At 37.6% G+C, this 19,407-nt stretch overlaps 2 protein-coding genes and 1 non-coding gene across 3 annotated transcripts in view; 2 read left to right on the top strand and 1 right to left on the bottom strand.

Moving 5' to 3' along the window:
• Positions 1 to 9,822, bottom strand: part of LOC126765271 (uncharacterized) — a 49,509-nt gene extending 39,687 nt beyond the window's left edge. Inside the window, exon 1 of the mRNA XM_050482980.1 lies at positions 8,393 to 9,822. The gene's annotated coding sequence lies outside the window, so the exon portion shown is untranslated. The remainder of the gene's footprint in view (positions 1 to 8,392) is intronic.
• Positions 1 to 19,407, top strand: part of LOC126765264 (piggyBac transposable element-derived protein 4-like) — a 102,126-nt gene that overhangs the window by 68,821 nt on the left and 13,898 nt on the right. The gene's annotated exons all lie outside the window — the stretch shown is intronic.
• LOC126765631 (small nucleolar RNA U3) lies at positions 15,815 to 16,018 on the top strand. The gene has a single exon (XR_007668502.1). It is a non-coding gene; the product is annotated as a small nucleolar RNA U3 (small nucleolar RNA).

Raw genomic sequence — 19,407 nt, 5'->3', positions numbered from 1 at the left:
GGTTAAACCCGAACCCTGACACAAAATTAGATTATAATCATGGTTTGGGAAAACCCCATTAGCTATGATAGAATAGGGAACCGGAAGCTCAAGGACACATTCTCGGTCCGAACAGAAAATAACAAGGGGCACCCTACAGCCCAACCCGGACCAAAAACCCCCTACGCCACCCCAAAAGTACGTTCCAATATATGAAAACGAGAAATTCATTCGCGTTCCGCAATACAATCAGCAGAATAATACAATACATCACAGTCCCAAAAATAAAGAAGACATTTCGAGGAACCACAAATCAGACCTAACGTACAGGTGAAACCAATCGCTCCCCCGGAAAACCCCAACTAATGGACGTGATTCACCCAAAACAATCCCCAGAATACGAGAACGATGATTACGAAACAGGCAGCGTTTTTTTGGGCCGAACTTTTCTTTTCTGCAACGCCCTGCAGGGATACAGGCAAACATTAACACCCTATTGAACTGGAGCCCAAACAATTATTAAAAAAAAAAATTAACAGGTAAGGAAAGTTTTTCGGTTTCAAAACCAAATCAAAAAAAAAAAAATAATTACATTGTTGAACATAATCTCACTTTTTTTTAACAGATGCTTTAGAAAATTTGATATGTCAGTTAAAAATAGGGCCAAAAAAGGGTGAATCTGTAAAAAAAGAAATTATACGGTTAATAGTGAAAAATATAGAGAGAAATCAAAAAAATTAAAAGGGTAAAACACAAATCTGCTACCATATACTCCCAGGTACAAGCCCCATTAAAACGAAATCCGAAGACCCTATTTGGCCCAAGCAATATCCTCCCCCTATTGGCGATTTCATTAACAAGGAAATTAACAAATTTTTAAAAAATAAATAATTCAACCTGCAAAAATTCGAATAACTCTCCTATTTGGAAGTCCAATATCTATATAGCATGTTCTCATTTGTTCTTCCTCTCTGAAAAACATATCGAAACCCCATAATCATAAATCCTTAAGGAATATAAAATCTCTGGAAATCTCATTTTTTCAAAGACACTGTGGAAATTTTGGGCATATAATTAAATACAACAAGTTCGTTGAAAAAAAAACCCAGACTACATAATCAAAAAAAAAAAATTTTTTGTGTAACAAAAAAAATTTTGGCTGATCTGTTAGGTAAGGTCAAGATAGTGAATTAGTAGTCTAAAATTTTAGATACAATAGTTTTATTTAATATATTTTTTTTTTACTTTTATTAAATTTTAAATTATTTTAAAAAAATTAAATTATTATCAATTATATAATATTAAAATTTCTTTATTTGATTTTCTCCTTATTTTGGGGGAATCCCTGTAATCCCCAAATAATCGCCAGCATAGTTGGACTCCATTTCTCTGGTATCTTTTTTCTATGGTGAAAATGTCTTGGGGGAAATTTTCCCCCGTGCTCAAAACGGCACCCAAGTTTGGGGGAAAAAAAAAGTCTAAAGGAATTTAAAAAATGTTTTTTAACCACCAGCCAAATCTTTAAATTCTCTAGAAGTTCCTCAACAATATTTTTAAAAAAATATTTTTCATTTGATCGGTGTTTTCCCAAAAAAAATTTTCAGTGATTTTTTAAAAAGTTGTGGTCTTTCCAGATCATTGAGCTGGTTTTTAAATATATCATCTTTTATCACTTGCCAGATTTGAGGACCTAAAACCCCCCTTTTTTAATCTTGCGTCACTGATTTAAATTTTTCTTTTAAAAATATTGAAACCCACGCCATTTTTATCCATTGCTTTTAAAATTTTTTCATCGACCAAGTTTTATTGGAGGGGTGGTAAAAATATATCTTGGTTGTACTAATGGAGAATGTTTCACATTTTTATTAATGGAGTTAGAGATCTTCTTTTGCACCATTTTTTCTTCACGTAAAGGTTCTTCCTATTCCTACTGTCCCATTCACAAAGAAAACAACAAAATTTTGTATCCCCAAGTTCAATCCTAATAAAGCGCAAAACTTTTAAATCCCCCAAATTTTACATTTATTTCATCATCTGAATCTTTTCAAAAAATTTCTTGTTTCATAGGACTCTTTCATGTTAGCACCATAACCTACCGGTACGGAGGAAGATTATTACCATTATGTAACAAAACTGCCTTTTTGCTTGTTTTGAAGTATGAATAAATAAAAGCCACTCTTCAATTTTGTTTGTGTTCCCAAAATATTCATAACATCACAGACATTTCAAAATAAAATCGTATCTTGTGAAAAAGTTATTTTTGTGTTTGGTTGCAATAAATTTATCCTTTTAACCCAGGTCCTAAAAATTATCCTTGTTGTTTAGACAATGTAAATCACGAACTAAATCATTAAGTCTCCATGAGATGTAGGTGTGGCGTTTCTTCCTGGAGACAGATAGATGAAGAAGCAATTTGAAAATCAGGTCAGTCTTTATTTCTGCCTCTGATTGGTTGAAAAATCGGCTCTGAGGTGGTGATGGTGGAAGTAGTTCTTCACTGTGAGGTTTGGTTTTTTTGCAGATGACACATGGATACTTAATTTGTTTTTAGTTTTAATTGTAATGCCTTTTTTATTCAGACAAAAATAACAATTATTGAATGGTCTTTCGGCTCCCTCCCAAAACATCGGGAAATTCGAAAGCATAATCAGATCTTTTTTAACCCGAAATCCTACACATAACACAACAGATTTTGGAACCCACTTTATCTTGCTTAAAGGAAAACCAAATAACTTTCTAAATTTTTTTTTTTTTAAAAGGGGTTAAATTTCTTCTTGAGTCAAAAATTTCTCACCACAAATGTAACAGAACTTGTCAGGATCTTTTTAAATTTCTTTACATTTTTTAAAAATCCTCCCAAACAGCAAAAACCAAAAAACAACTTTTCAAAAAAAGAAGCACTGAATTGAAAAAAAAAGAAAAGACGTTAATATTAAACTTTTAAATGCCGGCACGGGAAAAAGTCCTAATCAAATCAATATATATGATTTTGTAGAGAGGTTAGGTAGATGTTTCGAAAGTATTGCTTACTTTTTTTGTTACAAAATTTTGTTGATCAGTGCTATTAAAAATTTCTCTATTCCTACAACACCGAAGGAACTTAGATCTTTTCTAGGTCTCGCAACCTTTTATCGAAAATTCATAAAAAATTTTGCAGCCATTGTTAAGTGATTTACCACGTTTCTTAAAGGAGACAACGGTAAAATATCAAAAAATCAAATCGCAAAAATTAAAATCACATTAGACGAACCTGAACTAGAAGCACTGAACATAATAAAAGAAGAACTGCAAGCCCAGGTTGAACTCTTCCAAATTTTAACAAACCTTACGAATTAACCACAGATGCTAGCAATTACGCTATAGGAAAAATTTCATCGAAGAATATGGTGCTAAAATGACTTACAAGCCTGGACATCAGAACGTTGTTGCCGATGCACTTTCCCGCCAACAAATTAATAACACATCTAATACTGATAATTCCCAACGTTCAGCACAAAGCTCCCCTATACAAAAATTCTAACGAGTAAAACAACCATTAAATTGCTTTAAAAATCAAATTATCATAAAACTATTAGATGGGAAACACGCCCAAATATCATCACAAAATATTCTTTTATTACAGTAGACATACACTGTTCTTTAACACTAAGACTGAGCTATTGGACATATTCAAAAATGTAATCAAACCAAAAGTAGTAAACGCTATAAAAATAGACGAACAATTATTATTTTACGTCGAAAATGACATTATCAATACATTTCCCAATGCCTCTATCGGTCTAACTCATAACATGGTTGACGACATAACCGACATCGAACAACGAAAACAAATCATAAATGACACACATAGACGTGCACACAGAAACTACAAAAATAATGCACACGAAATTTCCTTAAAATATTACTGGCCAAACATACGTAACGCTTGTAAAAAAGAGGTACAAGACTGTGAAATCTGTCTCACAAACAAATACGAACGCCGACCAAACAAACAACCAATTGGTTCCGCACCAACGCCAAACAAAGTAGGCGAATACATACACTTAGACTTATTCTACATGAGCGATAACATATACATTAGCTCAACGGACAAATACTCAAAATTTGCTACTTTAGACAAATACCTTCAAGGAAAGATACATACAAATACGTCGACGAGATTCTTTCACAAATATACCCAAACGCAATATTTTTAATGACTGATAACGATCTATCGTTTACAAGCATACATATGTGCACAACAAATTTACAAACGATTACAAATAACGCACACAAAAACGCCAGCGTTCCATTCTACTAAAAACGGACAAGTTGAGCGTACGCACAGTACAATTATTGAAATCGCGAAAGTTTTAGCTGACCAGATTCAATTCAGCACCGGAAGACCAAATTTTTGGAGCTGTTCGGCAATACAACAAAACCATACATTCCGTTATCAACAAGACACCCGAGGACGTGTTTTATAATCAAAGGGGGTATCCCAAAATCCAAGAACGAATACAAAAAAAACAGGAAAGAGTCTTGCGTCATCATAATCGCAATCGAAAGCAGCTGAACTATAATCCAGATGACGTAATATTTTCCAAGACTCACAGCCGTAATAAGAACGTAAGAAAATACGCGAAGCACATTGTAAAAAAAAGATAACGGAAAGACTGTAACGACTAATAAAGGACGGATTATACATAAGGATAACATAAGAGTAAAAGCATGTACGGAATAATTTTCTTTTTACTTTTCCCTATCGCATTATGCGACAATATAATAGATTTAAGTAACAAAAAATATGTTCTCGTAGAAACTGACCCCATATACATAAGTATATAAAAATTTCTTTATCGTATTTCAAATGTATCAAAAACTAGCTGACCCCGCAGCAGTTGTCCTGCGTGAAATTATGTGTTTTGAAATGAAAAAAAGTTGAAATTGTATTGTGTCGAAAATGATTTAGTTTCTATTTTTCTACATTTTTTAACATAAACATAATACATAATAAACATAATTTTTTGATTTCTGTTCTGGTGCGTAAATATACAGAGAAGATGGGTTTCCAACTCGTCAATACGCCACATATATCTGGCCGTGTGAAAAACATAGCATTTCCCGATTTCCTTGTGTCCTGTTGATTGTCAACGCAAAGGCAATTTTCCCTGGTAATTAAATACGTTTGAACTGAAATGGCTGTCCCTTGTATTCGATAACTGCGTCATAATCAGTAGGGTTCAATTACACAGTTTCGGCGCATGAAGATTGTGAAACATAATAATGACAGATCCAACTTTGAGACGCAAAAGATGCTGGGGCATACCAAGCCTCTCCAAAGAATTTGGAAATTCCACTGGATAATTTACGTTTTCGTCTTCCTTGTCAAGACGATCGATCGATTTATATGAATCTTCCAGTTTAAGTCATTAACATCGGTATTTTTGGCAGCTAAAATTGCGCGTTCACTCAAGCAATTGCAGTTACGATACTTTGACCAATGCTCGGATAAACATTCGTGATGAATTCATCTTCCGTTGAAGTGAATTGACAAACGGGAGGTGAAATTGATATCAAACCACTGGAAGTATCAACCGAAATTTGCCCATTTCCAATTCTAAGCGAATATCCGTACAATGTAAAATGTCGTCGGCAATGCCATTTTTTCGTATCCCATAATTAACGCGAATTTGAAGGCTGATATGTCGAAATGATCTTCGCGAAAAGTATGCGAACTTCAGTGGCATGCGAAGTAACTATCGCATTGTCCTTCGTCTGTTTCCAGTGATTATCATATTCCAGCAACTGCTGGCATGCTTCTCAAAAAGTTGTACACACTGTACCATTCACAATACGCAATGACTTAAATAAAGTTGAACCGCGAGAAGCACAACAGTCGGAAAACTTTCATGAATTGCAAAAGTAAATATCCTACAAAGCGCTTTATTGCAGTTCACATATCGACGTATTTGATACTGCTGATCTCATATCGTTCAAGGCCAATAACCGCTATGTTGCTTTCTTTGGTGACGTACTTGCAAACGTATTTGATCGATTACACCAATCTCCAATATTCAACATTCACATGAGTTTTGAATGTGAATTAGACAAAAGTGGCGAATATGGTACGATCCATGTGTTGTCAACTTCGATGTGTTGTTAACGTTGATATTCACGCCTCTAAATGCTAAATGTTCTGCCATTGTCGTCTGGTGAGCGACGCCGACACAGTAAATATCCATCATTTCCCATTTCCGTTTCCGAAAGAAAAGCACATGAGTAGTGTTTCGTGCATTTATTGTCAGACATACAAACCAAAGTGGGATTGTAAGGTTCGCAAGGTCTATGAACCATATTGGTTTCCACCACTAATTCTGGATCTATCTCTGAATCAGGAAATTCCGCTGAAATGATTTCATCAATTTGATCTGGTGTAATCACCATCCACATCCAAAAAAGAATGTGTGTGTACGGCAAATCTCTTTTTTGCTACTCAACAGAATACATTCAGCATCTAACAGCACCATATATATTCAAGATAAAGACCATCAAACATCGCAGCTATTGTTTAATAAGTTGTGCTGTGATATCGTTACGATCGCTGCTGATTGACCGCGATCCATAATTCCGCACGTATGTCATCGCATTTTGGGAGTACTTCTTGCCTTTTCTTGGGCTGCCATACGTTAATGGCAAGAAGAACGCCGACCAATATTAGCGCGACCTCTTCGTGGCTTCGTAACAAATTTCAATATGCAATTGATCACATTGTGTGAAACACACATAAAGTTTTCACTGAATAATTTTAAATAATTTTTCCTTTGGATAGCCGGAATAAAAAAGCAAGCGACCGCAATTGAACAATTCAAATAATTTACAAATCAAAAATTGAAAAACGAAACAAACAAAAATTGAAAAAAATGTGTATGGAAAATGTTACTTTTTGAAATTGTCCAATTTTCCGACCTCTCCTCATGAAAAGTATAAAGTATTTGTTTCTAAACCTTTCCCGATCCACAACAAATAACCTTTACAAATTTTCATCAAGATTGGTTCAACCGTTCTCTTAGTGTTACTAACAAACATTCATTTTTATATACATACATATGTATGTATGTAACGGAAAAGAAAAGGGCTGTATTTAGGGGTTTTCCGGAAATTATTCGAATTTTTCTCGCCGTAAAAACCATCTTTGAACTTCAACGAACATTTAAGAAAAAGAATTGGCAAAATTGGTCCAGGCGTTATTGAGGTATGAGCGTACATACATTTTGACGATTCATTTTTATTTATATAAGTAGATACTTGCGCCCTATGAAGACATAATGAGATCTTCTTATAATTTAGAAAAACAGCCCGAAACAAAAATATTAATTAATAAAATAGAAACATGAAAAAATCAACTTAGGCCAAATATCTATAGGCCCAAGAGATCTCTTAACTTTCTTGGTTCTGTACTTAAATTTATAACTGGTACACCAGATCATGACGAAATTATCGAAATAAAAACTTCAATTAATATGCGACGACAAATGTGTCACACACGACAATATCAAGCAAAAACGGCCGTGATCGAAGGCCGCTGAATTGTCCCAAATAGTGGCCAGCCGGGATTGACGGCCAGGAAGGTTTTGTTGTGTGTTTGGTGGGATTGGAAGGGAATCATCAACTATGAGCTGCTCTTATATGGCCAGACACTTAGTTCTACCATCTACTGCAGACAACTGGACCGCTTGAAGCAGGCAATCGACCAGAAGCGCTTAGAATTGGCCAACAGGAAGGATGTAGTTCCACCAGGACAACGCCAGACCACACACTTCGTTGATGACTCGTCAGAAGCTACGGGAGCTCGGATGGGAGGTTTTATCGCATCCATCATATAGCCCGCACATAGCGTCAAGTGGTTACCACCTGCTCCTGTCCATGGCCAACGCCCTTGTTAGCTTAAAGTTAAACTCAAAAGAAGCTTGTGAAAAGTGGCTCTACGAGTTCTTCGCAAATAAGAATGGGGATTCTAGGAGGGGAGTATTAAGAAGTTGGCGTCTAGATGGAAACCGATTATCGAACAAAACGGCGCATATTAGAACTAAATCGATCACTGTGACACTTTTTATAAAGCATTGAATAAAGAGCAAAAAGTGATGAAGAGATTATTTGAAAGAGACATGTGCGGAATAAAATCAATCATCTGCTTTGATTTCTTGCAAGGTGAAAGTATCAGGTGGTTTTAAAACTTTGTTAAATGGGAAATGTACAGTTATCCAACTTGCGATCGCTACATATTTTAATTCAAAATTAGCTATCACATTACTTTAGTGGCAACGTGTTTCTAGAGGGTATGATAATTTTGTTCACTTAAAGGTTGTTTATAACATTAAAACAAATCAAGATAGATATTAAAAAATCGTTATAAAAACTCGCGGCAACTCACCTATGCTTTGGCGACGACTCTGCTCAAAAACCGAATTAAAAAGCGGGAAAAAACTTGTAGCTGACTGACGACGTCTGTCAGTCCCTTTTGTCCATTGTGTCTGATGTCCTCGTGTGTGGTGTATATGATGCAGGTGTGTTGAGTGTGAGGTGTGGATGATGAATATGGTGTAGATGTGTTGAATATGATGTGTGGATGATATAGATGGTGTAGTCGTGTTGAGTATGGTGTGTATGTGTGAGGTGTAGAAGTATTATATTAAGAGGGGGGTCAGGTGCTCATTTAGCCATCCCGGCGCCCCTAGGCGATTGTTTAGCCTAGAAGGCGCTGCAACTGTTGCAACGTTGCCACAACGCTGCTCAGACCCGTGGATCGGCGAGGCGGTGGTCCAGTCTTTCGACGCCGCACCGAGGTTCCGCCTCGCTGGGGTCCGCCACGAGTTGCGGGTTGGAATCGGGGTATGCGGCCGCGATGGATGGGTGGCCGATTCACTTCGCGTGTCGCGTTGCGATGTAGCAGTGTGTGATGCGGCCTGTGGCATATTTGGTACAACCCTCGTGACTCACACTCCGGAGTCATATGTGTAGGTGACAGGCAGTTGTGGCAATGCCTGTGTGCCTGGGCAACTTGTTGCCGTTGCACGGGTCGCATTCCTCTAAATATCCCACAATGGTGCAGGCGATGTGGGCGTCGACAGATGGGGCATCTTAGGGTCACCGTAGTCCGTGATGGGTGTGGTGGTGATCGAGTGCCACTACGAGGTGCGGATGGAAGGACCGCAGCAGGCGCGGTTGCTGGTACAGGTGCCGGCGTTGTTGCCGGGTCAGTTGCCGTCGTTGTTGCCGGTGCAGTTGCCGGCGTTGTTGCAACCACAGTTCGGGGCGCTGGTGTAGGCCCGGTGCGTGGCGGATTGGTAGCCTGAGCGCTTGGCGTGGTTGTAACTGGCGTATCTATCTCCATAGTAATCTGTATAGAGAAGATTGTTGTTTATTAATCTATAATACAATGAGATATGAGCCATCGTGCCACGATATGTGGCATGAATGGGTCGTCGTATTGAGCGACCATTTTTATACTCTCGCAACAAAGTTGCTAAGGAGAGTATTATAGTTTTGTTCGCATAAAGGTTGTTTGTAAGTCCTAAAACTAAAAGAGTCAGATATAGGGTTATATATACCAAAGTGATCAGGGTGACGAGTAGAGTTGAAATCCGGATGTCTGTCTGTCAGTCCGTCCGCCCGTGCAAGCTGTATCTTGAGTAAAAATAGAGATATCATGATGACTTGGTACACGTATTTCTTGGCTCCATAAGAAGGTTAAGTTCGAATATGAGCAAAATCGGCCCACTGCCACGCCCACAAAATGGTAAAAACCGAAAACTTATAAAGTGTCATAACTAAGCCATAAATAAAGATATCAAAGTGAAATTTGGCACAAAGGCGTTTGGCGTTTAGGCGCTTGTTCAGGAGTCTTCCAGCGGTATCTTTTGTGGAGATCCTTTATGTATTCGTCCTTCCATCAGCGGCTGAAATCATGACGGAGAATTTTAATTCGTTCCCATCGATTTAATAGGGATAGCGACTCCACGCCTGGCTCAGGAATGGCCAGGATGGATGCTCCTTTTAGAAAATGCCCTGGAGCTAAGGCGGTGAAATCTGAGGGGTCTTGCGATAGTACTGTGAGTGACCGTGAATTGAGAACGGCTTCAATTCGATTTAATAACGTCGTGAACTCTTCGTAATTGAAATTATAATTTCCAGCTACCCGTTTGAAATGGGATTTGAAGCTTTTTACAGCTGATTCCCATAAACCGCCCATATGAGGAGCGCTTGGGGGTATAAATTGCCAATTGATACATTGAGGGGCGTACTTTTGTACGATGTCGGGTGACACTTGTTTTAAAATATCCACAAATTGCTTTTCTGTGGCTCGTTGAGCTCCAATAAAGGTTTTGCCATTATCGCTCATGATTTTCAAAGGGTGGCCACGTCGAGCGACGAAGCGAGAAAATGCCGCGAGAAAAGGTGGCCCGTCGTCAGATTACTACATAGCTCAAGGTGTACTGCCTTTGTCGTGAAACACACCAATACAGCCACATAGCCTTCCATGAGAGTGGTAGACCTTAACATGGACGTCTTTCCTGAAAAGGCCCAGCAAAAAGTTGTGAAAGGCAGAGCGAAATTGAAGCGTTCAGGTGGAAGCGCTGCCATAATCTGCGTTCACATCTTCTGTTTGGGCATAGTGCAAATCTTGAACCTGAAGAAGCACTTCTTGATTTGCGGCTTAAGACGGGGGATATAATACTCTTGGCGCACCATATGTTGCATGAGGCGATGTACGGCGTGTAGCATTAATATGAGGATGTAATTGAGGAATAAGGTGGCAAATGGGGCACTCTCTGGAATTATTATGGTGGTGGCGTTCGTTGTATGTTAGGCTCGAATTAGCGAGCCGACCATTGCACGAAGCAGATCTTTCCTGTCCAGAAATGGGCTTACAACCAAGAGTGAGCTCTTTTTATCAATCGGCTTCGATTCTCTTAGCAGTGATATATCGCGGCTGAAGTAGCGCGCTTGTTTATATGCAATTAGTGCGACCTTTGCCTTTTGTAACTCTAGGTGCGTCACTTTGTTGTATGGGAAATTATGTGATCCTTTTACTTTGCTTTTGAGTTGCTCGATAAATTTGAACATATAAGCAACTATGTACTCTGAGAGCTTTTGGAAACGATGAAAATCGTTCAGGGATGTCGGCATCATTCAATAATGTGTGAAAGGTGGCGATTTTTCGACCTTCTGGTGCGATAATGTTGCGCATGGGGGATTGTGGCCAAGAATCAGGAGATTCTATCAACCATCGGGGGCCATTCCACCAGAGGGTCGTGGTGGCAAGGTGCACTGGCTTGCACCCTCTTGTACCTAGATCGGCAGGATTGTCAGCACTGGCTACGTGACGCCAAGTGGCTGATCCCACTAGGTCAAGTATTTGAGACGTTCGGTTAGAAATATACGTCTTCCATGCATGTGGTGGTTTTTCCGACCAGGCTAGTCCAATTTCGGAATCGGACCACATATATAGTTTGCATTTTGTAATGTGTAAATGCATTTGTACCATGGCTACTAATTTGGAAAGTAGTAGTGCGCCACATAACTCAAGTCGTGGGAGACTTATTGTTTTTAAAGGTGCCAATAAGTGGCTTGTGGTCGTGGTGTCGCTTTGTGTGCGCACAAAGATAGTAGCGCAGTATGCCTTTTCAGAGGCGTCACAGAAGCCATGTAATTCGACTTTGTGATCGGGGGAGAAATTTACCCATCGCGGAATTTGAATCTGAGAAATATCATTCAGATTATTTGCGAACTGGGACCATTTATCTAAGCGAAGAGCTTTCACTTGTTTGTCCCATTCGGTTCCATCTAGCCATAATTCTTGTATTAAGATTTTCGCTTGGATCATAATTGGCGACAGCCATCTTTCGGGGTCGAAAAATTTTGCCACCGAGGATAAAATCTGTCTTTTCGTTATGACTGATAATGCGGATATGGACTCTATCGTGTATGAGAACTGGTTCGATATCGCATTCCATTAGATGCCTAGTGTTTTTGTTGTACTTTCCTTTTCAAATATAAGGAAATTAGTGTCCAACAAATTTTCGTTTAGAATATTTTTGAGTATATTTAGGTGATTTGCCGTAATCTTTTTTAAAGGAAACCCTGCGGATTTGAGGGCTTTTATTGCCTGTGATAAGGCCTCGTATGCTTGTGGAAGAGTGTGACTTCCTGACAGAATATCGTCTACATACCTTTGAGTTTTCAACACTTTATTTGCCAGAGAAAATTCTGACTTTGTGTAGTCTGCCAATTCGTAGAGGGTTCGAATGGCTAAATATGGTGCACAGTTAACGCCAACGGTAACTATTTTTAATTTGAAGTCGCTTAAAGGACTGGTGGGGGATCTGCGGAACATAATCCGTTGAAAACCTTGGTCGTCTTTAAGTACGACTATTTGCCGATACATTTTTTCAACGTCCGCATTGAATACGTATTTGAATATACGTCAATTTAATATCAAAAGTATTAAATCTGGTTGGAGTGTGGATCCCGTAAATAAGATATCATTTAGGGAATTCCCTGAACTAGTGGTTTTCGAGACATTAATAACAACTCTTACTTTTGTTGTTTTTTTGTCTGGCTTCACTACTGCGTGATGTGACAGATAAAAGCAGTAGTATTTGCCGTTGACGATTTTCTCCCCTGGGGTTACTTCCTCCATGTGATCTAAACAGAGGTACTCTTCTAACACACCATCATACTCTGATTTGAATTCACCTTTTTTAAGTAGGTTTCTTTTCATACTTAGAAACTGCTGTATTGCAGAGGTGCGAGAGGTTAAGTGGTAGTCGTACGACGTCGGTACTCGTTTGAGACTTCCTCAGCTTGAATTGTCGATGTTGTGACTGGTTCTGCAACTAGTCCACTTAGGACCCATCCGAAAATGGTATTTTGCGCCAGAAGTGCATTTGTGATTTTCTCAATACTTTCGAGTATGATCTGTGGTATGAGATCGCTGCCTAATAGAAGATCTATTTGAGCGGGGGTGTTGCAGTTTGGATCTGTTAGCTTTAGGTGTGAAACATTTTGCCTATGTTTGCTATTTATATGGTAGCTGGGTAGCATATTGGTTAATTGCGGTAAGACAATAGCTTCTGCTTGTATGCGCTTATCCGCTTTGGGTGAAAAGAGGGTAATGGGGCAGATTTTATTTGAGTTTTGAACAACTCTTCCGCCCATTCCCGTGATTTCAAAATTGGCCAGTTGTGTTGGCAACTGAAGCCTGTTTTGTGCCCTAGACGATATAAATGATCGTTGTGATCCTTGGTCTATTAAGGCTCTGAGTTTAAACAGTTCTCCTCGGTCTTCGATGGAGACAACTGCTGTGGGTAATAGTACCCTACTGTGATTTTCGCTATGTAGCGTTTGGGTTTTTAATGCCTTTGAGCAGCATGGTGCTTCTTGGCAGTTTTCAGAATTTGTTGCTCCAACTAATGCTGTTGCTCTTTTTTTACGTTTGCGCTGTTTGGGGGTGAGCTGGATAAATTTGTTATATGTAACATTGAATGATGTCTTTTTTGGCAGTAAACGCAATTAAATTTCCTTTCGCAATCTTTAAGCGTATGCGCATGTGACAGACAGTTGGTTCATAATTTTTTCGTTCTTACGAAATTGTTTCGATCGCTAACTTTTTTGAATTTTTCGCACGATTTTAGCTTCTGAACTCCTCTGCAAAGTTCGCATGAAGTTTGCTTATATTGTTTGGATGTGAACGATTGATTTTTAAAAAAGCTTCTATTTAAATTATTGTGGCTACTTGCATGGGGTCTATTGAAGCTTCCATTGAGGTCGTTCTGAACATTTTTTATTCTGACTAGTTTTTTATCTACCCTTTCTGCAATTTCATATTGGGTAGTAAGAAATTCTTTCATTTGCTGCCACGTTGGGCACTTTCTTCGCGATGAGAGCGATTGCTGATTCATTAGTATCGTCACATGCTTGTCGACCAATATTCTCTCGTTTTCGTAACGTGCTTTAAGAGCTTCCTAAGCAAAATTGAAATTTTCGTCATTGAGAGCGAACTGTTTGACTATTACGCCTGCTTGACCTTTGGTTTTGTATCTGAGGTGATACAATTTCTGCGCTTGTGATAATTTAGGATGGTTTATGTACACAGCTGTAAACATGTCCCGGAAGGACGGCCACTGCTCATAACCACCATGAAATATACATATATGTGTCGCATACTTGCACTTTAAGGTGAATGCCTGAACTTGCCTCTTGGGCTTGTCTTTGGGGCAGCTCTACTCTCTGGAGTAGGTGCTATTGATTTGATTAGTTTTAGTTGATCAGAAATCATGGCTTTTGTCTCTTCGAATTGGTCTAAGCAATTTTCGTATTTTGAGCAAGCCGAGGATTTGAAATTTTCCGGTAGATCTGAGTCGTCAGATTCTGCGATTGCGTCATATGCCGCTTGGAGACGTGTCCAGAAGTTGTCTAAATTGTCTTTTTTGATTTCTAATACCGGTTCAGAATTATCTTGAATCGTTGAAGATGAAAATCGAGTGCAGTATCGTATCAAACTGTCACTCTCAGTAGTAAATTTTGTATAAGAAATACCTTTACCCCTCTTTGGTTTTGTAGCACCTTGCTTTGAGCGTGTAGCTTCTGCCGGTGTACATGGACTTTTTTCGTCTGCAATCATTTTTGAAACTTTTGGCAACTGAGTTGTTTTAGATTCCTTTGAGTCTGAGCTCATTTAAAATATGTATAGAATAAATCAAAACGAATTCGTGAAAACTAGACTTGTAGAAAAAATTTCGTATATAAAATGTTGAATAGAAGACTCTTTTGTATCAATATCAATAGAACCAATGGCTTCTTGATATGATTGGACAAGAACTCTTTGAAGTTATTAAGAGTTTTTAAATGAAATAAATAATTAATCACTTAAATTTGATTTAATTATTTTTTTTTAATGACCGGAAATTATTTTAAGTATTTTATTTTTCTGTGTATATTTCTTTTATATATGCTTTATTTAAATAGAAGCTTTTTTATACTTATAGGTGGATATTTTATTTATTATGTGCTAATGAGCGCTAGTATTAGAGATCACTGCACTTTGTACATATGCATGTAGTTATGTACATATGTATTACGCTTTTGTTTTTTACACCATCCTGCTTGTTTTTGTTGATCAAAAATCAAGGGGTATTGAAGGAAATAGGCCAATGTGGACTTTGTACATATGCATGTATGTACATATGTATTACGCTTTTGTTTTGTACAGCATCCTGCTTGTTTTTTGAAGTTATACTTCTTATACGAGTTCGGGAAAGGTTGCGATAGATTCACGTTGCGCAACCTTGCTCAATATGAATCTACGCAACCTTGTCTGCGAAGATGTTCGAGCAGCAAGCGAAGCGATGACAATCGGCGATCGTTTGTTCGTTTCTTTCGGCACAGCTCGGCTTTTCTACCAACAACACAATGTTGCCATGCTTACGCTGTTGTTGTTTTTGTAGAACAATGTTTCAATTTTTGGTTGGTGACATATGCAATTAAAAATAAATTCTGTTGGGATTCGAACCTACATGCTCGTCGTAACTTTTCATGCGCTTACCACCAACACCAACATTGACACTTGTATTGCGTTGTCCTAATTATGGTTTGGTTAGGCATGAAAGAAATATACAATGGATCGCCGATTGTTACCTCTTTCCTTGCTGCTGCTGCGCATATGTATGTTTGTATGCTTGTGCATTATTGAAGTTATGCTGCTTTTTCTTTCGTTTGTCTTTCGTTTCTGCGAATTCTCAACTATTTTGCGTATATTTTGGTTGAAATACTCTGCGTTGGCCGTTGAAAAATTAAGGCTATACTTTACAGGATCATTTCTGTAGTTAGTCTTCATTTACATTTTTTTGGAAATCGACCCGCAATGACGAACTTTATCGTTTTATCTGACAGCGTGAGGTTTAAGAAGTTCATTTCTAATTCTGTCTTGTGGCATATTAGAAATGATGTTTCTTCGAAAATCGTTCGCTTACAACGGATAAAACGACTTCTGAGTTGTGATTTTAATGAATAAATTCCTTTTGGTTGAAATGTTCTGCGTTGGCCGTTGAAAAGTTAAGACTATACTTTTCAGGATCATTCATTCCTTTCATTTCTTCAAAAAAAATTATTGACATTTAGAAATATGCATATTTGCATTATTTCGTTGTCATTTCCATATTCGTAGCAATAGAATTTCTATGGCATAAGTATAATGGCCGCCGATTGTCACCCCTAGCAGTTTCTCCTACAAACATGCGTAAATATGTATGTATGTATACGTATGATCGTGAATACATATCGACGCAGATTTTTGCGAGAAGCACCAGAAAGTTGTGCAATTTATGATTTTTGGCTTTTGCCATCGTCGCGAAAAGACGACTTGTTGGCAAAGGCATGCTCGGGGAGATGTTACGGTCTCTGTTTTTATGAATGAAGCGAGATCGCTTGTGGAATTTGCGCCTGTGTTCATGAATGAAATCGTTTTTGTTGTAAAATGTACTACACTTGTTCTTCGCCAATTTCGCTGCCATATTGTCTTGTGAAGATCAATTTTTTGTTGGTGACATATACATACATATGTGTACGCATATGTATGTTTGTATGCTTGTGCATTATTTGTTTGGCAATGGTAGCAAATATATGTACATATAAGTATATATGAATGTATGAACATGCAAGTCAATGCGCGCACATGTAATAAGTATATTGATAGATAAGTGATGAAAATATGATTTCAATTTCTGAACGCGCACATGCGTATACATACACTCATATGAGCATGTGCAGATACACAAGATAGGATAGAAGATGTATGCCTTTTAACATCGTATACTATACTAATAAATATTTTTCTTACTAATAGAAAATAAATTTATCACAGCGATATACATAATACACATATACATAATATTGCTGTGATAAATTTAATTTCTCATAGTAAGAAAAATATTTATTGAAGTTATACTTCTTATACGAATTCGGAAAAGGTTGCGATAGATTCAGGTTGCGCGACCTTGCTCAATATGAATCTACGCAACCTTGTCTGCGAAGATGTTCGAGCAGCAAGCGAAGCGGTGACAATCGACGATCGTTTGTTCGTTTCTTTCGGCACAGCTCGGCTTTTCTACCAACAACACAATGTTTACATGCTTATGCTGTTGTTGTTTTTGTAGAACAATGTTTCAATTTTTGGTTGGTGACATATACAATTAAAAATAAATTCTGTTGGGATTCGAACCTACGTGCTCGTCGTAACTTTTCAAGCGCCTACCACCAACACCACCATTGACACTTGTATTGCGTTGTCCTAATTATGGTTTGGTTATGCATGAAAAAAATATATACAATGGATCGCCGATTGTTACCTCTTTCCTTGCTGCTGCTGCGCATATGTATTTTTTTGTGCGAATTCTTTGAATTTCTGAACGCGCACATGCGTATACATACATTCATATAAACATGTGCAGATACACAAGATAGGATAGAAAGATGTATGCCTTTTAACATCGTAAACTATACTAATAAATATTTTTCGTACTAATAGAAATTAAATTTATCACAGCAATATTATGTATATGTATATTAGGTATATTGCTGTGATAAATTTAATTTCTATTAGTAAGAAAAATATTTATTAGTATAGTATTACGATGTTAAAATGCAAAAATTAAAGACTAAGTCCGTCGAGATTCGAACCTGCGTTCACATTGTGACTTTTTATGTGCTTACCACCAACACCACTATTGACACTTTCGGGGCGTTGACTTAAGTATAGTTTGGTTATGCATGTAAGAAATATACGATGGTTCAAATAATTTTGTTTAAGTATAGAAATATGCTTTTGTAGAACATTTGCTTTCGCAAACATACAGACAAATGTGCAAACGACATAATATATGTATGTATGTATGATTGTTTCGCATTTTGCTTCTACGCCGGTCAAATTTCTATACAAAAATCGACTGAAATGCATGAGAAAATAAAATGGACAACTAGGGCAAATAATTTTTAAAAAATTTATTGATAATTAAATATAAATGAAAATACATGTAAATTACTTAAATTTATTTAAATTTATTAAAAAACCTATTTAAATTTATTAAGAAACTTATTTAAATTTATTGAAAAACTGCAAAGAAAAATAAAAAGAAAATTAATTTTACTTTGGCCCAGTTTTGTGCGCAATACAAATGCAACGCCAATAATGAATACAAGAAATTGACTAAGCACCATGATATTAGATATAGATACAAATTATAATATGACAACCCAATTCGAAGAGTACAAAAGAGAGATGGTTACGCTGCATATTCCCTTCCGCAACGAAGAGACAGAACTACTTTCCGAGTCAAACTTCCTTCATTTAGACTTTGATTTATAAAATGTGCATAATGAATTTAAATGTTCTAGTTTTCTTTCATACAAAATGATATGCCTTTCTGAATATCACTAAGAAGTATAACTTCTTCCGCGCGTAGGAACTCCACGCACCTTTTTTTTGTTGATCAAAAATCAAGGGGTATTGCGGGAAATAAGCCAATGTGGACTTTGAAGCAGTGAGCGTATCTATGAAAAATATTATGAAAATCCTTTTTGTTATATTTATTGTTATATAATTTGTACCCAATGTCGATTGGGTATTTCTTCCATGATACATATGCATATATATACATATGTATATATGTGCGTTTGTACGAAAAACCCCGAAAAGAGAATTAACCGACCGCAGGTAATTTTCTCAAGTTCACTCGTTTTTATGTATAATTGCGCCGCATATACATGTGTATGTATATGTACATATGTATGTTCGCCGTACTTGGTGCATTCCATTTACGAGGAATTGTCACAGGCGTGGAGACATCAGCTAGTTCGTTGCATGCATCTAAGGATCTCGTTGCGTTCGTTCGGCTATCTTGGCATTGTTAGCTCCATCCTTTGAGGGATTCGTCACACTTTAGGAGCACCTCATTCGCTTCTGCTCTCATTTTCAGAAAGATTTCTTGCATTCGAGACGTGTGTCGATTTCGCGAAATTCGTTTGGATGAGGGGGTCTTGTTGTCTGGTTGTTTGTGTGCAGACAGTTGCCGTGCAATCTTGCTTTGCCTTCTGGAGGCATTTGATTCGTCGTCTATTCGCACCTTTTTAATGTTTTCATGTCATAAGGGTCCGTGCTTCAAGCAACTATCGCCGCTCGATCGTATGATTGCACTTTCGGTCCCTGTGGTTATCTAAGTATTTCAGGGAGCCCACTCGAGGGTTGACACGAAACTTTATGGGAGTTAGTGTTCAGAACTGGGACCATAGCACTAATCAGGAATTAACTCCACTGAGCCTATAAGACCAACCTAACGACGTATACATTAAACATTTTCAGATCATTTGTCAGTATCGTGGTCCTACTTCGTT

Source organism: Bactrocera neohumeralis, unplaced genomic scaffold (assembly GCF_024586455.1).
Source record: "Bactrocera neohumeralis isolate Rockhampton unplaced genomic scaffold, APGP_CSIRO_Bneo_wtdbg2-racon-allhic-juicebox.fasta_v2 cluster10, whole genome shotgun sequence".
NCBI classification, from domain to species: domain Eukaryota; kingdom Metazoa; phylum Arthropoda; class Insecta; order Diptera; family Tephritidae; genus Bactrocera; species Bactrocera neohumeralis.
The sequence above is the reverse complement of the archived record's forward strand: the minus strand, read 5'-3'. Positions and strand labels throughout refer to the sequence as shown.